This window comes from Aulostomus chinensis, chromosome 24 (genome assembly GCF_037954235.1).
Source record: "Aulostomus chinensis isolate RoL2024-O1b breed Wild chromosome 24, RoL_Achi_v1.0, whole genome shotgun sequence".
NCBI classification, from domain to species: domain Eukaryota; kingdom Metazoa; phylum Chordata; class Actinopteri; order Syngnathiformes; family Aulostomidae; genus Aulostomus; species Aulostomus chinensis.
Genome location: NC_141343.1, coordinates 6273477 through 6290201, shown reverse-complemented (window position 1 = coordinate 6290201; position 16725 = coordinate 6273477). Strand labels below are relative to the sequence as shown.

General features: G+C 43.6%; 1 long non-coding RNA gene across 1 annotated transcript; it reads left to right on the top strand.

Annotated features, from left to right (window-relative positions):
- Positions 1–7701: 7701 nt before the first annotated feature.
- Positions 7702–16698, top strand: LOC147238508 (uncharacterized). The gene is made up of 5 exons (XR_015111781.1): positions 7702–8044; positions 8522–8634; positions 9434–9578; positions 11263–11418; positions 16620–16698. It is a non-coding gene; the product is annotated as an uncharacterized LOC147238508 (long non-coding RNA).
- The last annotated feature ends 27 nt before the right edge of the window (positions 16699–16725 follow it).

Genomic DNA, 16725 nt, shown 5'->3' with positions numbered 1-16725 from the left:
GCTGTTTTAAACAGGGAATCATTTGACCTCTTGACCTGTGTGGGCAGGTACAGAGGGACGACTCCATCATGAACACTAATATTACTCAACAAATGGGTCTTTAGCTTCTTTCTAAAGGTGTCCACAGCGTCCTCATGTCCAGTGGGAGAGCGTTCCAGAGTCTAGGAGCTGCAACCTGGAGGGTTCACTCTCCTTCACTGAGGCTGAATACCTGTGGTCAGTGAGGATAAGGGACCCACAGGTGTCACTAAAGTGCTGAACACTGCAAAGCACTCAGCTGATCAAGCTGGGATCAACTGCTGTGGTGATCAAGATAATCACCAGTCATAAAATATACAGCAAAAAAAATAAATAAGATAAAACATAACCAGAAAAAAAGCATTTTCTACACCAGATGTCACACGGCTCAGTAGACCTCTGGTTTGACCCGTAGCAGGTCCAGTCTCCAGGGTGCCCCCATCATTCTGCTTTTCAGTCGCAGGACATGCAGCAGAATCCCGTCGCTCCTCTGCAGAAGAACATATGAGAGCGTCTGCTTGCTCTCCTCTGGCTGGACGTAGGGGAGAGTCTGTTTGCTCTTCAGAAGTTTGCTGGACCTTCACTTGAAGGTCATGATTTTCCTCTTTCAAACAGCTTTTTAAATCATGAAGATTTCCCAGGATTTCCCTCTGAGCACTGCTCCTTTTCTTCTTTTGTGTTCTCACTGCACATAGAAGACTCTGGATTTCACCGTTCAGACTGTCAGTCTTTGTGGGGTCCTGGTCCTTCCTTGATTCAAGGTGGGCCAACTCAGCAGTGAAGGTCTCTGTCTCCTGAGATGCAGTAGAAACTGGTCTCCTCAAACATCCATTTCCTGCCTCTGTCTCCTCACTCTGGGATCTCAGCTGTTCAAGAGTCGTCTTCTTCTCAGTGAGTTCCTCTCTCATTTTGTTCATCTCTGCCTGGATGGAGTTGAGCTCACACTTGAGGTCACACTTCTCCTTGCAAACCATCTTCACCTCAAGCTGAAGATTGTGGACTTGTGTGTTCAGGTCTCTGATCTGAGTCTGGTTCTCCTCCCTCACAGATTCAAGGTTGCCCACCATGGCAGACATGTTCTCTACCAGCTGATATGCAATAATCTTCTCTTGTCCAAGACTAGAAACCTGTCCCCACAAATTCTGATTTTCTGTCCATCTCTTGTCACACAGAGACTGAAGCTGATCAAGTGCACTTTTCTTCTCTGTCAGGTCTTCCTCAAGACATTTCATCTCCACCTGTTCACTCTCCCTCAGAGACTGAACGTGGGTCAGCTCTTTTCTGAGCTCATTGTTCTCTCCATCAACCTTCCTCCCCTCACGCTGAAGACTGTGGACTGTTGCGTTCAGATCTTCTATCTGAGTCTGGTTCTTGTCCTGGACCGTTTTGAGGTTGGCCACCACAGCAGTGAGGTTCTGTAGCTCCTGGATTGCTCTTTTATTCTCACATTCAAGAGTAGAAACTTGTTCCCTCAAATTCTGGTTTTCTGCCTGTGTGTTGTCACTCAGAGACTGAAGCTGCTCAAGTGCAGCTTTCTTCTCAGTCAGGTCCTCCTGCTCTGTCAGCCTGAGAGATGGAGGAGCAGGATCACATTGACCAGGATCATTCAGTGGATAAATACAGCTCCTACTGAGATCCACCAGATCTCTGAATGCTCCAACGATACAATCCAATGGAATCATAGCCTTCTGTCCTGTGTTGATCTGAAGATCTTGAGCCAGACTAAATCTCCTGGAACTGTCAAGTGTTTAAAGACCAAAACTGTCCCATAAATTTGGAGTCTGGATTCTTTTCTAGAATTTGATGGCAATGACAGTCCTGCAGTGACATCACTGACATGACTGGATGACTTCAGACACATGACTGGATGACTTCAGTCACATGACTGGATGACAGTGTAGATGCCAATGTAGAGGCTGGGGAAATAGTCTCTGAGAATCCAGCTTGAACCCACGCCCTCCTTGTTTTTCAAAAACCCAAACAGCTACCATCAGTCTCCCTCAAATCCTGGACTTGGTTCAGTGTTTCTGTTCCATTTTGCAGCAGTCGGTGAACTTCATTCTCAAGGACTGCCAGCCTCTCAGCATTGTGGGGAGTGAAGTGTTCAAGGAACTGGTTCAGGTCCTTGAACACTCATGTTTTGCCAACGAGAAAGGTTTGTGTGGAAGTTACATAAAGTAGTAGATGATATTGGCAATTTATTTCATCTGAAATTTAAATGTATTGATTTGCTTTTGGTTTAATTTTCACACCATCAAACAAATGGTGGCCAACAAGTACCAGGAGGAAAGGGAACGAGTGAAAATGGAGGAACAGCAAACTGTGGCAGTGAGTAAAACAGCTGACATGTGGACATCTGTGAACAAGGAGGCTCACTTGGCTCTGATCTCTCACTGCATTAATGAGAATTTGCAGTTGTGTACATCTGTGTTGGGAGTGCAATACTTTCCACAAAGCCACACTGCTGACAATGTGGCCCAAGTCAAAAGAGGTATGATGGAGGACTGGGCCATAACCAACAAAGTAAAGTGGTTTGTGACCGACGCAGCGGCAAACATGATAGCATCCATTAGACAGCTTCAAATACGCCACTCAATTTTCATTGCACATAGTCTCGATTTATTAGTTAGAAAATCATGTGATCAGATCCCCACACTTACATGCATCAGACACAAAGTTAGGAACACTGTCACATATTTTCATCCAAGCACTACAGCCAAGGAGAAGGTCGCTCACGTACAGCAACAGATGGGACGACCAACTCTGAAACTCATCAATGAGGTGCCAACACACTGGAGCAGCACACATGAAATGTTGTCAAGGCTGCATGATGAGAGGCAACCAGTGTGGGTGTCTCTGGCCTCTCTGAAGACAGATTTGACTCCACTTACAGCTGATGAGTTCACCATCATTAGAAAATCAGACAGCACAAAAACAGAAAAATGCCACCATATCATTTAAATTTTCTGTCATACAAATGAAGGTGTTGACTCTTTTTGTATCAGCCCCTCCCCTCTGTAGGTCTGGTGTCGCAATGGATAACGTGTCTGACTTCGGATCAGAAGATTCTAGGTTCCACTCCTGGCCAGCTCGCTTTCAACTTCATCCTGAGAAGCTTTCACACCTGAAGTGTGAACCATTGATAAAAGTCACTGAAATCCTCCCAGGTTTCCTCCTTGTCTGCTGTAAACATGAACACATGGATGATCCTGCTACCTCTCACATGTTAAGCTGGCACTTGACAGTGACAGCAGGAACACCAAAAATCCCAGTGTGTCATCAACATTTCCTGTCAAATCAAAGATAGAAGCTGTTGAATTTCTGTATCAGAACAAGGAGAAAGGAGCCCCAATGAAAGAGTGCTGATTCTTCATTCTGATGTTCTTCACTCCTACACAAGAGAGTGAAAGTGTGGGCTGGCTTGGAGCAACTGCCTGCTTCAGAATGGGACGAGACTCAGGACTTTCCAGTGAGTGCTGAGGAGCTTCACATGTTTTTTCTTTTTTTTAAAAAAGGGAATGATGTGACTTACTCTGTATATTAGTATATGAACTAATAAAAATGTTCATCCCCAGTTTTAAGTTAGAATTAAATTGTAAACACAAAAATCTTGCCCTCTTCAATCCTGTCACTAAGTGTTGTAAACTGTTTGAAGCTGAATGTTCTCCTCTACTTTCCTCAATTGTGTTTCTTTGATGTCCTCCTGAGATCAAAGACAGAATTCTACGTACAAATAAATGTAACGGAGTAGATTTGTGCTTGGTAAATTATGGCAAAAAAGGCGCAACACCGCCGTCTAGTGGTGCAGTGGTTGGCGTGGGAACTGCACAAAAAAAGAGGACGACCGTTGTAAAACGTCCTCAGGCATGGTCTGGGATAATTAACACTAATTTAGACTTTCTGAAGGATTTAGATGTTCATACTTAATATTTTGCTCTGTAATGTTATTGTTGTGATTTGTACTAACGGTTTTAGCACTTACTGTGAGTTGTTAGTCCATGAAACTACGTTTTGGAAACTTGTAATGATGCTAAACTCGCTGAAATGTTAACCTTCGTTTCATGTGTTGTTCAGATTATCCTGAGACTGATGATAATTTCACACGCTGTCGCTGTGCCTGTATGCTGTGTTGCAGGTAATATGTTTACATAGTATTATGTTAATTGTTTAATTTGTGTGAATGAGCAGCCATTTTATTAGTTTTACTAAATGACTGGCATTCATTTGTCTACCTCTGAATCATATACTGTTGGCCACGTGTAAGCTATGTTTTTTTTAATACTTGTGGTAAATGTTTAATATGTTCTAAAATTTCTAAAATCATCTTTATGTCACATAATGGATTATGTGGGAGGGTTTTTGCTTATGTTTGAGGAACAACAATATGCACTATACGATCACACTTGAATGTAATATTTGTTTCTATTTCATGTGAACATATTTGTGTATTTTATTTTGTTTTATTTTATTGTTTATTGAGAAAATTGAGAATGGGCACAGAAAAAAGAGGACTCCACTGTGATTATCCTGAGACTGATGATAATTTCACACGCTGTCGCTGTGCCTGTATGCTGTGTTGCAGGAGAGAGCTGTGCAAAATAAATGCCCCATAATCCACCTGGTCGTCATCTGTGGTCTGTAGAAGCAACAGTAGAGTGGAGCTGCATCTCACAGATAGCTGTGACCCGTCACATAAATACACCATCAAAGCCTCCTGATGACATCATCATCAATACTGACTTTGATCTGGAGGGTCTTGCTTTAATCTTGGCTTTGATCTGACTCATGTTTTCTGACAGGTTGCTGTTTCCACTCAAGAGCAACCAGTGGTTGATCCTATCAGACCAGTCTGATGAACGAAGCTTTTCACTGTCAGTGGAATCACTGGGAAAAGAAACTCCTCCTGTCAGACGTCGTCTAATATTTTACAAATCAACTGCTGCTCACCCTGGGAGGTAAAGATGTTCTTGCACTTCCTTACCTGATGTGTGTTGCTGTGTTGTTGTGTAACAAAGTGTACCACTCTCTGCTCCCTTAATTGCACCCCACAGGAAGAAATAGTTTTCTGAAACAAACTTGGCAGGACTGTCATTGCCATCACATTCTAGAAAAGAATCCAGACTCCACATTTATGGGGCAGTTTTGGTCTTTAAACACTTGACAGTTCCAGGAGATTTAGTCTGGCTCAAGATCTTCAGATCAACACAGGACAGAAGGCTATGACTCCATTGGATTGTATCGTTGGAGCATTCAGAGATCTGGTGGATCTCAGTAGGAGCTGTATTTATCCACTGAATGATCCTGGTCAATGTGATCCTGCTCCTCCATCTCTAAGGCTGACAGAGCAGGAGGACCTGACTGAGAAGAAAGCTGCACTTGAGCAGCTTCAGTCTCTGAGTGACAAAACACAGGCAGAAAACCAGAATTTGAGGGAACAAGTTTCTACTCTTGAATGTGAGAATAAAAGAGCAATCCAGGAGCTACAGAACCTCACGGCTGTGGTGGCCAACCTCAAAACGGTCCAGGACAAGAACCAGACTCAGATAGAAGATCTGAACACAACAGTCCACAGTCTTCAGCGTGAGGGGAGGAAGGTTGATGGAGAGAACAATGAGCTCAGAAAAGAGCTGACCCACGTTCAGTCCACAATCTTCAGCTTGAGGTGAAGATGGTTTACAAGGAGAAGTGTGACCTCAAGTGTGACCTCAAGTGTGAGCTCAACTCCATCCAGGCAGAGATGAACAAAATGAGAGAGGAACTCACTGAGAAGAAGATGACCCTTGAACAGCTGAGATCCCAGAGTGAGGAGAGAGAGGCAGGAAATGGATGTTTGAGGAGACCAGTTTCTACTGCATCTCAGGAGACAGAGACCTTCACTGCTGAGTTGGCCCACCTTGAATCAAGGAAGGACCAGGACCCCACAAAGACTGACAGTCTGAACGGTGAAGTCCAGAGTCTTCTATGTGCAGTGAGAACACAAAAGAAGAAAAGGAGCAGTGCTCAGAGGGAAATCCTGGGAAATCTTTATGATTTAAAAAGCTGTTTGAAAGAGGAAAATCATGACCTTCAAGTGAAGGTCCAGCAAACTTCTGAAGAGCAAACAGACTCTCCCCTACGTCCAGCCAGAGAAGAGCAAGCAGACGCTCTCATATGTTCTTCTGCAGAGGAGCGACGGGATTCTGCTGCATGTCCTGCGACTGAAAAGCAGAATGATGGGGGCACCCTGGAGACTGGACCTGCTACGGGTCAAACCAGAGGTCTACTGAGCCGTGTGACATCTGGTGTAGAAAATGCTTTTTTTCTGGTTATATTTTATCTTTTTTTTTTTTTTTGCTGTATATTTTATGACTGGTGATTATCTTGATCACCACAGCAGTTGATCCCAGCTTGATCAGCTGAGTGCTTTGCAGTTTTCAGCACTTTAGTGACACCTGTGGGGTCCCTTATCCTCACTGACCACAGGTATTCAGCCTCAGTGAAGGAGAGTGAACCCTCCAGGTTGCAGCTCCTAGACTCTGGAACGCTCTCCCACTGGACATGAGGACGCTGTGGACGCCTTTAGAAAGAATCTAAAGACCCATTTGGGGGGTCAGGCTAGTCCAGATAGTGGGTCTGTATGAGGTTGTTGGGGAGGGATAAGGTAGTGGCAGAGTTCAGGCTGTAGTTGTGCTCCAACAGTTGAGACAGGGCAGGACAAAAAATGACATCCTGATGGCGTTAGGAGTGATTCTTACAAGAACCAATCAATAAAAGTGGGTGGTGACCTGCTCATGTGACGCTTGTGTTGATGATTACTGGGTCTCCTCCATGCTCATTTATCATGAATGAATCCCTCTGAGTAAAACACCTGATGACTCCTGAGGTCTTTCACAAGCTGGCATCCAGCAAACTCCCACTGGAACACTCCCACCCATCGCTCCGTCTGAAAACTGATACGTTGAGTTTTTCCCTTCATGAGCTGACAGGTTGCTAATCACTAGCAGTTTGCTTGTTTTATTCCATGCATTCCATTTTTTCATCTGAAAACAAATGTATTTCTAATAAAGTCCCACTGACTGTAGCAGATACTTGTACTCATCTTTCCTTTCATGCTCTGTGTCCTGTATATGGTTAGAATGATGCCCACATTTAAGGTGAATGACAATTTCAGACATTGTTCTATTTTAACCATTTAACGTCCAATCTTGTCCTTTACCAAAGAAATGTGTCATATTGGGTGCTGGTGTCTCACCTCTGACAGATGAGGTTTGCTGTAAAGTACCAGGAGGAACAAAGCACCACTTTCTCAACAGTAGACAGACAGTGCAGACTGATTATGTACCACCTAATATACGTTCCCCTCAGAAACAAGGATCTCATAAAGATTCCTGTCAGACAATTTCAACTTTCCACTTTCACTCATGGCTTCCCAATAAATTATATTAAACATTGGTTACTTAGATTAAATTCGAGCCATCACTCAACTGTTGATAATGAAGTTCATATCATGAAAGAAGGTGGTTGACACAAGTACTGTCATATTTAAAGATTATATATGTAGGTGACGTGGAGGGGGGCTGCGTGAGGTTAAGGGTCAGCAAATGTATTTTTGAATGACTTCAAAGCAGGTTTAAATGATTTTTAGTTCCATGGTGTTAATTTGGGTGTTCTCCCGCCTCAGTGCAGCTCAGGGGGCGGGGCTATTTCAGCAGTCACGCGCAGGAACTCTGGGCTGAGTTCCACTCTCCATCTGCACGCGCTGTTTTCTTCGATTCGCGGTGTCCAGAGGAAAACGCAGTGCCTGGAATATTCGCTTTAAAAATAAAAAAACTAAGAATATTAACTTGTACAGGTTCTAAAACTTTATACAAACCGCCTATAAAGCCTTAAGTAGCTATTAAAGCGATTGATAAAGGTACCTGAAGCTGGTAGACTTTAGCTGAAGTCAATGCTAATGCTACCTAACATTCTTGCTAGTTTAGGAACGTTAACGGCAGGAGAATAAAGGGAACTGTGTTCTTTTTCCTGGACTGCATCAAACATCGAGGTGAGTTTCGTTTTATTTTGTGGATAAAATCCTATCACAACATACAGGCACAAGGTTTGATGTAACTGAATTATTTGAGGACATTTTTTGTTGAATTTCTTTTTTTTGGGGGGGGGGTGAATGTCCTTTTTTATTTTGTTCAATTTGTGCTTTTCTTTTCCTGAGAGTTCACAGTGACATTATCAGTTTTAGTCAGTAGAGGGCAGTATGCACCTCATTGTTGTTTAGTTGGATGTGTCAAATTAATTTGACCTTGTCTGCTGCCTCTTGCATGTTGCAACTTAAATGAGAAGTTTTTTATTATCCACTAATATTGGTAATGGACAAGATGCTAATTCATGATTGAACTGTGAACAAGTTACTGCAATGGTACATTTTTCATTTATTGTGGGGATTAAAAACTGTTTAAGCAGTTCTTCATTTGAAACCTTTTAAACTTAATCCAGCTTTATCTTATTAAATGCTTTCCTCCTGTAGTTAAAAAAAACAAGTCAGGGATTCCCAGTGCAGCTGAACTTGACATTTTTGATGAGACTGAGGCAGCAGTGGAGGAAGACGTCCTCCTTGAACTCCTGGAGGCCAATCCAGACGTAGGTGATGAAGGCAGGAGTCATTATGAAGCTTTTGCTGTCAACAGTCAGAAACACATTTTCACTGATGCAGCTTAACTTGACATGTTAATGAAATCTGGACTGCAGTGACAGAGTTGGGTCACATTTCTATAACATGTTCAGTTATTAAATACAGGTTACTTGAAATACTGAAAATGAACCTAAATGATTTGAACTACTTTGAGGAAAAATAATAAAATGGACGCAGCCATGAAAATTGAGTTTCACAAACATGGTCTGTTTCTAGATTTGTCTCCTTTAGATCATTCAACACCACCTCCACTCACACAAAGCTCATCACTTTGTCTGAAAAGTCCATTGAAAATTGAAATCTTTTTTTTTAAACTCTTGTGTGTGGATGGCAGAAAATGCCTTACTGGGGAAACCAGGAGATGATGATGTCAGCAGTTTGACATTCTAGAACTTTGGGGTTTTACTTTTCAAGACTTAATACTTCACAGTTCCCTCTTAAAAACTGGGAATTGTCAATATTGTAATATTTGGTTGATAACTTTGTTACTGTCTTATGTAATGTAATGCTGTCGTACCATGATTCATATTTTAAGTCTGCAACAATATTAAATGTGGTCATCAAAGCAGATATGAAAATGTAAAATAACAGTAATTAAAACCATCAATCAATGAAAATGCTCAGTTTGATAATGAGTTGGATTCATAGGATGGGACACAAATTCAAAAATAGCAAACCTTCTTCTTTATCAATGTTTTTATTTTTGTGTCACTGTGTAATCCTTTGTATTTTATTGAACTTTAACAGGAGCACTTCTGTGATGGGAAAGGGTGCTGAATATTTCTGTTCTATCAAAGTCCAGGAGTGCAGTAAAACAGCCGGTCAAGGAAGCAACGGTGCTTCAAGCAAAAGGAGCAAAGATCAGCAACCATGTTGCCTCAGCAGCTTGAAGGTGACTCTTGTAGGGAGACCATTTCATTCCTTGTTCACTCTCCTGATGAAGCCTCTGTGTTTCAAAAGATCAAGTTAGGAAGCAGCAAAATGCACCGAGTGACCTCAAGTTAATGTTTGGTTGAAGGAGCGGAGCTCTGGTTCTGCTGGTATCAGCCTGGTCCAGTGTGTGGATTTCTCTCTCTTCTCTCGAACATTGTAGACCAGCAAAAGCAAGTTAAGAGCAAAAACAGGTTTCTATCACGTCGTCTCTCCAAATGCTGCACGTCTGTGCTGATCAACATCTCATGATGGAGGTCTGTCTCCACCAGCCTCCCCCTCCTCTCTGTCATTTGCAGCCTCTGACTCTCACTCTCACCCAATGTCCTCCCCTCGCTCCTGCTTCTATGACTGAACAAAGATTTGTAGATTTGACCCAAAAATACAAGCCTGTGGTGCAACGCTGCTTCTCACACAGAAATCCATGGAAACACTTGGCCCTAAATCTGCTGGTCTGAACACCACATTCACTTGCAGGGTTCTTTTAACAGGCCTGAAAACACCAGTTCAGTTTCCCTGCTTTGAAATGTGTGGTGACAGTGTCTGAACATGACCAAGTTAAAGGTAGAAGTACTGCAGTTACTACAAGATAAGAAGTACATGGATGATGAACCCTCTTCAAGACATTCAAACAAGTCTCGTTGCTTTTATCCCTTAAAACACAAATCTGATCCAGGATCAGTGAGCTGACACTCAATACTATCTGTTAAAGTGAACATGATTTAACTTTTTCCTGTATGTTCTTTCTATGATTTGTCTGGCAGGTTTGTTATTAATATTCCAGTTGTGTTTGCCAGTTTGTTCATCTTTTTTCCTGTTTCCTTCAAAAACATGAGGGATAAAGTCCTGAGTGACTATCAAGAAACTCCCTAAAAATTAGAAGTAACTCCGGCAAGGAAATCACCTGGAAAAAAAGTAAAAGTTTATATTTTGATAAATGTATTTAAAGGTCAGATCAGAAATTTGATTAGATTTTTCTTTTATTGAAATGCCTGGGAAAAGCTTGCTTTCACACTGAGCTCAGTGGGGTCCACTGTTTAGTTGTACAGTGTTGTGTTTTCGAGAGCCTTTGCAATGAAATTCATTCTTATGAGCACTGCATGTTTGGATTTGAGTAAAGTGTGTCTGTCTATCTATCTATCTATCTATCTGTCTGTCTATCTATCTATTTATCTATCTATCTATGTATCTATCCATCTATCTGTCTATCTATCTATCCATCTTTTTAATTCTCTGACCTTCATAAGAGTTCACATTCCAGTGAAACTCAGCTAATTTATCTGAGGACTTCACTTTGAAAACCTCTGTTTCAGACACGCTGTCGTCTGCCTCCTCAGATGTTGAAACTGTCAGACGTCCTAAAAATGTCTGGAGAATCATGGATGAGATTCACCTCCAGAAGGCATTTAACAAAACTTCTCTGTTTTGTGAAATGCAGTTGACATGAAATATGTTAAGTTGGTCAGGCTTGTTAGTGAAGGAGGTGTTGTTTTATATCAGGAAACAGGAGATGTGGTGCTGACAATCTGATGCTTGTGCAGCAGTGAAGGAGAGGAAACTGCTCATCTGATCAGAAGATCATGAGTGTCGCAACTCTGATGTGGATGACGGGTCCGACCCTCAGCTTTATCTTTGTATCACTTCAGCACATCAGGAGCTGTTGACACGGACATGAAAAGCTGCACTTAAGAGTCCTGATGAGGAAATAAGAGTGAAGAAACTAGGAGCAGACAATCGGAGGAGCTTGACACTGGACATGGATGGCAGGGTGCTGCTGGTGCTGCTGGTGCTGTGGAGCTCAGGTAGGCTTCCTATTGGAAGTTGTTGTTGATCTGTATGGTTCAGATAGACGTGTTTGAAACGGCTCAAATCAACTGGCTCGTGTCCTGGAGGCAGCAGCTGGATTTCTGGATTGACTCCATCACTGTTTGCTCCAGTCAGCCCTCAACTGGTCTGATGTTCTGTGTTCCGTATGGCAATAAGTCAAATAAATGTACTGTTCTCCAGTTGTAGTTTGCTGGTACAACCACAGTAGTTCAATCAAAGGAGGGGACTGAGCTGCTGCTAAACCCAGAGAGTGTCGGTCCTCCACAGTCTAACTAATCTCAGCTTAGTTTCAGATCAACTTGAAAAATATTCTTTTGATTTACATGAAGCAGGAGAGACAAGATAACAGGAACACTGAGAAAAGACCAAGTGTCAACAACTGAAGCATGAAATAAGAGACGAGAAACAAAGACACTGAATCCATAATTGCAGAAATTGTATGTGTGTGGGTGTGTGTGTGTGTGTGTGGGGGGGGGGGGGGGTCAGTAAACCTGTTTCAGCAAATTATAGTTAGTTAAAATACACTGAATAGAGAAAGTTAAAAAGGTCTTCCTCCTCCTCTGCTCATGAGATATTTGTCTCATTTCTTTATTCATTTATTCAAGTAGTTGAGCAATCAGACGGTTTAAAGTCATTTTGTGTGTTTTCTCTTTAAAGAGGACTGGGCAAACTGCAAAGGGAGAGACAGGAAATTGGAGGAAAAAATAAACAAGATAAATTCATTCATTGATATGGGAGAAATAAAAGAATTATTTGGGAGAAGGAAAGAAACTAAAAATATATTTAAAAAATCAATAAATGAATAAAAATGAGCGACTGCTATTGTGTCAAAATGTTGTGTGTAAATTGATGGTATATGTGTGTGTGTGTTCAGTTCAGTTTCTTTGTGTCTCATGCGTATTATTAATGATAAAATATCTATCATAGTAGGCTCATGAATGACATCTGAAGAAGATCATTGTAAAAAGAAATAGAATAAATAAACGGTAGATACATAAATCATAAATATGGCAGGAAAAAAGATGGAGCACTGCACACTGAAGGAGGAGTGAACCTGAGGAAGTCCCAGGTGAAACGCGTCTCTCAGCATGGCTGTTTCTTTGGTTTGTTTTCCAGCATTGCACGATAAGCTAGTACCCTGCTTACTTTGTGTCAACAGTTGTCGGTGTAGGCAGCGTTCGCGCTCCCTCCGACAGCTGTTAAATTTGTTTGGCTCTGATTAGCTCGCTTGTGTTAGTGGCGGCGTTCGCTAAGTTTTTTTTTCTTTACTTACGGCTGTGTCAGTTGTGGTCACTGGCGATGAAGGTAGCGTTGCGCTCCCCGCTCCTGGTATTGCAGTGGCTAGTTTTGTGTTAAAGTTGCTTTATTTCTCATTAGAAAAAAGGATATCAATTCTTGCAGGAGTGTTTTTGCTGACTCTGTAGGAATAAAATCCCTGATGATACTGGAAGATATTGCCTCTTCCGGGTCATCCAGGGGTCACAGGTGACGTTGTTGGTATTCATACTGGGGTTACGCATGCGCGAAGGGAACATTCAGTGCTTTAAGCAACGCCCTCTGGCTGTTATTCGGGATTCATAGAACCGCAGTTACATTTGTAACTCTCGTTTTAATATATTTAACCTTCGGTCAATTAGCTTTAGCTAGCGCTTGTTAGGCAGCTGCTAGCTGTTAACCTATTTGAATAAATACTATAAGGCCTGAATAAATACCTCTGTCTTGGAGGTGCTCCGCCAAATGCTTGGCCAAAGGCTTGCTGCTTTGCTTTGGCTTTCCTTGTTCATCCGACTCAAATCCAAAGAACTTCCAAACAGCACTTCTGCTGTTTTGTTTATTTATTAAAACTGGTTGCGAATGTCCTGCAGATGCCATCTCATGGCAGCTTACACATGTAGAGCGACTACACACACACAAAAAAAATACAGCTAGTGGTGTTTGTGTGAGCGAGTGTATCTGTCTCTACAAGGCAGGAGGAGAGGGGCATATGTAAACCACGGCGGCAGATAGGTAATCGATACTGTGGAAATGTCATTTTGTACCATTTTTATATTTCAAAATCGATATTTAATCAATAGATCAATATTTTTTACAACCCTAGTACAGGGTCCAAGAACTGACATGCAGTTAGCATCCAACCAGAAGTGCAAATAAACTGGAATGTTCAGATGCATGAAAGTATAAATATGGAATAATGTAGTAGGATACAGTTTAGGCAGGAGTATCATTAGCATCGCTCTATTAACCAGCCTTGTACATGAGGTTAGATCATATATAAACAAAGCTAGTATTTTTACTTCAAACCAGTGGTGCTGCCTGTAAATGTAGCATCAGTTTTTACATATTTAGCTGCTTCTCCTGCACATTTTCTTCTCTCTCCCTGTCAGCTCCACCCTTCTCCAATATCCGTACTTTCTAATCCAAAAAAATGCCAAGGCAGGTGGAGGAGAACGCTGTAACTTTACTGGAAAGTTGATCTGTTTTGCTTCTGCTGTCGGTTGACCACACATGCGGCAGGTACAGCACTTACAACTACAGCTTCTTCAAATTAATCGTTGCAGTGCCCTGCAGTAAAAATATCCATCCATGTAACCTACAATTAATAAAGTACAAGGTTCTCCACAGAACACACTACACAGGACAAAGGATGTTCCAGATGGGCCTCACACAAACAAACATTTGTCCATATTGTGCGACTGGACTCCTATCTGCATGCTATATGGCTTTGTACACCTGTTAACAATTTTTGGCAGAGGGTTTGTAAAGACCTATCACGGTGGTTAGGGTACCCCATCCCTACCTCCCCCTCACTTTGTCTGCTAGGTGACCTCACTAATGTCAATATGGAAGTAAACAAATCCTGCATGCTCCTCACTGCTCTAAGCATTGCAAAGAAGGCCATCCTGATGAATTGGAAATCCAAGAACAACCTAAGCATTACTCAATATAGAAACCTTTTATTAGACCACATTGCCATGGAGAGAATGTCTGCTTGGGAGGAAAGTCGATCGTCAGAGTTAGAACAAATCTGGTCCCTGATAATTAAATCCATCACATAGTTTTGATCGGAGGGGACTGGGCTTCGTGGCTCTGGCCCCGGGGCGGGTAGCTATGGACACTGGCTACCTTGGGTGTCCGGTGGCTCGCTGGGCTGGTGGGCCCAGGGTTACTGCCTTCTGGGGCTGCTTTGGGTCTCGCCTGTTGAGGGACGGTGTGGGGGGTGTGGGGGCGACTTCCCCTATCATAGCGGCACCCTGTGGGATTGGGGGTTGGGGGTCCTTGGGCTGGGTCGGGGCCTCCAGCCGGTATGGGGGGGTGGGGGGCCCTGGGCCCTGGTGCCGGGGATCCGCGCCGGGGCCTGGGGGTTGGTCGCGGGCCTTGCTGTTGTGCAATTGATCACTCGCTGCCGGTTTCACTAAGTCTGAGGTGCCCTGGACCGTATCAGCATCTATGGAGTTCTCAGCCCCTGTATGGAGGAAGATGATTGTTTTGTCCGGGGGTGGCGGTCCTGGGCGTGCAGGCCTTCAGCTCACCCCGGCGGGCAGGCTGGGCCTCTCGGGGGAGTGGGGGGGTCCTGGCGAGGTTTGGGGGGGGGGGGGGGGGGTTGCTCCTTACGGGGGCCGGTGGGCCTGGTCGTTGTGGTGGGCTGTGGTTGTCCCGCCTGGGTGTGGGGTGTGGGTGGGTGTCAGCCTCGCCGCTGGCGGACCTCTTGGGGGGCTCTGGTCGGGTCTCGGGCCAGAGGGGCCCTATGCCCCTGGGCTCTGCTCATGCTGTGGGGGGGGGGGGGGGGGGGTGCCGGCAGGACATGGGTCATCTCTGCCCCGTCTCTCTGTGGGTTGCTTCCAGGTGGGGGTTGCTGCTCCTATGCTTTCCTACGGGTCCTGGCATTGGTTGGACCTGTGGCTGTTTCCTGGGGGAGGGGTGGCCTGGGGCTTCTCCTGTCCTGGGGGTTTCTGGGTGCTCTGGTGGCCTGGTCCTGACCCACCTGCTATCCTGGACTGGGGTTGTGACATCCTTTCCCCCCCACATCAGCGACAGCCAGCTACACACGGCATCCAGCCTGCACCGGAAATTCTGCAACCAATGTTTTTTCCTTCTTTTTTTTTTCTTTTCACCTCTCTGTTGTTGTTACCTTTTCTTTGTTTGTTTGTTGTTTTTTTCTGCTATTGCTGTTGTTGTTTTTGTCTCCCCCCCTGTCTTCCCTATCCTGTCCTTGTTCTCTCTTCCTATCCACTCCTCAGCCTCAGTCCGGTAGCTTTATCAATGAACCAATAACATTCCTAATAGAATTAAACATAAATGGCGATAGGAGGAGTTTATCAGATTCCTCCTATGCAGAGTAAAACCGCTTCAGTACAACAAGGCACCAGGAACATGGATGCTGCTTGCCCCAGCGACTGAACAGGACAGGGAAGAAAAAAAAAATCCATCCACGCACCCATTTTCTCCTGCTGATTCCTGTTGAGTGTTGCAGCGGGTCTGGAGCCTATCCCAGCAGCTACGGGCAAGAGGCGGGGTTTACACTGGACAGGTCGCCAGTCCATTGCAGTGCCAACACATATAGACAGAAAACCATTCACACTCACATTCATACCTACAGTCAAAGAGTGTCAATTAGCCTCGTCCCCACATGCATGTCTTTGGACCGTGGAAAGAAGCCAGAGTACCCAAACAGGCACAGGAAGAACATGAAAACTCCACACACAGAGATTGCGTGCTTCAGCCGGGACTCGAACCTGGAACCTTCTTGCTGAGAGGCGACAGTGCCAACCAATGCACCTACCAACCACGCCTGCAGCAAAAGGGGGAAAAAATATATTTATATGTATATATATGTGTGTATAGATAGATAGATAGATAGATAGATAGATAGATAGATAGATAGATAGATAGATAGATAGATAGATAGATAGATAGATAGATAGATGTATAGATAGATGTATAGATATAGATAGATAGATATATGTATAGATATAGATAGATACTAACTAACTAACTAACTAACTAACGCACGCCAGTGGGTCAATTAACCTGTACACCAGGAATATTTTGCAGCTCTTGAACAAACACAGCTCTCAGTTTTTCGGGCTGGTTCACAGGCTCAGATGTGGGACACTTCCAGGTCCTCCTCTGTCCTGTTGCATATTCATGTATTAATGAGCCTCTTGTCTCTGCTCAGATGCTGATGATGTCAGGTTGGTGGGAGGAGCAAACCACTGTGCTGGTAGACTGGAGGTGAACCACCTGGGAGAGTGGAGAGCAGCACAGACAGACTGGTCCTGGAG